Source organism: Nematolebias whitei, chromosome 11, assembly GCF_014905685.2.
Source record: "Nematolebias whitei isolate Nwh7 chromosome 11, NemWhi1, whole genome shotgun sequence".
Classification (NCBI taxonomy): Eukaryota; Metazoa; Chordata; class Actinopteri; order Cyprinodontiformes; family Rivulidae; genus Nematolebias; species Nematolebias whitei.
The window spans coordinates 46,412,869-46,415,309 of NC_056508.1; the positions used below are offsets into that span (position 1 = coordinate 46,412,869).

At 34.2% G+C, this 2,441-nt stretch overlaps 1 protein-coding gene across 1 annotated transcript in view; it reads left to right on the plus strand.

Moving 5' to 3' along the window:
• Positions 1 to 1,780: 1,780 nt before the first annotated feature.
• LOC119417774 (tumor necrosis factor receptor superfamily member 14) overlaps positions 1,781 to 2,441 on the plus strand; it is a gene marked incomplete in the record, with an annotated part of 11,170 nt that continues 10,509 nt past the window's right edge. The window contains 1 exon segment of the mRNA XM_037685059.1: positions 1,781 to 1,874.

Sequence of the window (2,441 nt, forward strand, 5' to 3'; positions counted from 1 at the left end):
CATGGGGTGCAACATTTGAGTCACTTAAACATATTTATGTGTCATTAATTCGGTCAAGAATAGATTATGGGAGTGTGGTGTATGGATCAGCGGCTAAAACTCGACTAAATAAATTAGATGTCATCCAAGCTAGAGCACTGAGAATTTGTTTAGGGGCAGTAAAATCAACTCCAGTATGTGCTCTACAAGTAGAATCAGGAGAAATGCCATTATGCATTAGAAGACAGCAGTTAATGGCTAATTATTGGATAAATTTGAAAGGACACAATGAAACTCATCCAGTTAAGAAAGTGTTAGAAAATTGTTGGGAAAGAGGAAAGGAGCTTAAAAATAGTTTTGGGTGGATAGGGGATAATTTAGCAAGAACATTTAAAGTATATAACAAAGAATTTAATTCAACAGTATTATGGCCCTTAAGGCCTACATGGGCATGGAAATATGTTAATGTAGATAGATCATTATTAAATATTAAGAAAAGGAAAACTACAGATATTTGTCAAGAATTTTATGATCGAGTAGAGAAGAAATATAATGATTACCTGCAAATCTATACAGATGGTTCAAAAGATCCAAAAACTGAAGCAACTAGTGTAGCAGTAGTGATTCCTGAATTAAAGATTAAGCTTTCGAAAAGAACATCTAATTTTCTGAGTATATATGCAGTAGAATTATGTGCTATATTATTGGCTTTAGAATGGGTGGAGGATAGTAGAACAAGTAAAATTATAGTTTGCAGTGATTCATTATCAGCAATATTAAGCATTGAAAAGGGAACCTCAAGTAATCACCAACACATCTTGTATGAGATTCTGTTTGTTCATCATAGACTTTGTGAACAAAACAAAACTATAGTAATTATGTGGACTCCTGCTCATTTAGGTATTTTAGGTAATGAAAGAGCAGATAGGTTGGCTAAAGAAGCTGTTAAAAAAGAAGATATTGATATGTCAATAAAATTATCTAAGTCTGAAGGAAAAAGTATAGTTTGGAAAGAAAGCAAGAAATTATGGGAAATGAGCTGGAAAAATGAGACAAAAGGGAGACATTTATACAGGATACAGAATACAGTTGATGTTAAAAGAATCGGAGGAATAAATAGGAGGGAGGAGATAATTATAAATAGAATAAGAACCGGGCATAGTTTTTTGAATGGCACTCTTTTTAAGATGGGGAAACATCTTACTGGTTTATGTGATTGGTGTAATACCACAGAAACAATAGAACATGTTTTTATTAATTGCAGGAAATATGTGGGTCAAAGAAGATTATTGAGAATGGAAATAGGTTGTAAAAGGGAACTAAAATTTGAAAATGTGGCTTCGCAGCTGAATAGTGAAGAGGGGAAAAGAAAGATATTTCGTTTTTTAAATAATACTGGACTCAATAAGAGAATTTGAGGAAAGAAATTAACTTATAAACACCAAGAGATGGCAGTAGTGCAACATTGATGGATGCAAGCTGCCGTTAAAAAACCAAAGAAGAAGAAGAAGAAGAATCAGATTACAGATCAGCACATTTCATAGGAGGAACTGGTTCAGTATTTTAGTTCTGCTCTCAGGTGATAAAAAATAAAAAGTTAAAAGATGTTTCAAAGTCTGTCTTTGTACATTCAGCGACATAAAGCTGTTTTAGTTTATATAAAATTAAAATCTGAACAAAAGAGAAATAGGATATTTATTTTATTCAGCTAAGATAACAGCTAAAGGTTGTAACAGCTGAACTTGTGTGGGTGGAGCTCCTCCTTCAAACCAGGACTCTGCTCTCAGGTTTCAACACGATATGAAGGTTTCTGTTCGTTTGTTTGAATTTTCTGGACTTCTTGCTCCTGGAAACTCTAATTTCCGAGGTTCTTCGAACTACTCTTCTCTGTTATGGTAAGTGCGCAGAATGTGCGTGTTTTCTGCTTTAAGCTCGTTCATGTTTGTGTTAGAAATAAGGTCGGACACTTTATAAACCCTGTAAAAGTAGTAAATGTTGAATCCAGACTCCTCAGAGGTTTTTATTTTGTGAACAGATCGAGTCAAAGAGATTCTTCTCGGTTTCGGCTGTTTGTGTTTCTGCGTCAAAATGGAGGAATAAAACCAGCAGCTGGACCAGTCAGTACCAGTAAAACAACTCGTGACTCTTTTAGAGTTAGTGTCTTTATGTGGAAATAAACAAGACTCGTTTAAATAAAGACACGTCCTGAAATTATTTGTTAGACTTTTAGCGGGACTTTGTGAACTCTACATGGCAACATTTGTTTATTAATCTGAACAAAGTTTATCCTGAATGATGCAAACTGACAAACAGGAATGTTTTCTGCACACAGCTATCATGAAATAACCTTTGTCCCTGCGGCATACACTTCATGTCTAAAGGTCCTTACAGTTAGGAAGAAAACAACTTCTTTAATTCTAACTTTACTTCTTTAGTTCTAACTTTACTTCTTTAGTTCTAAC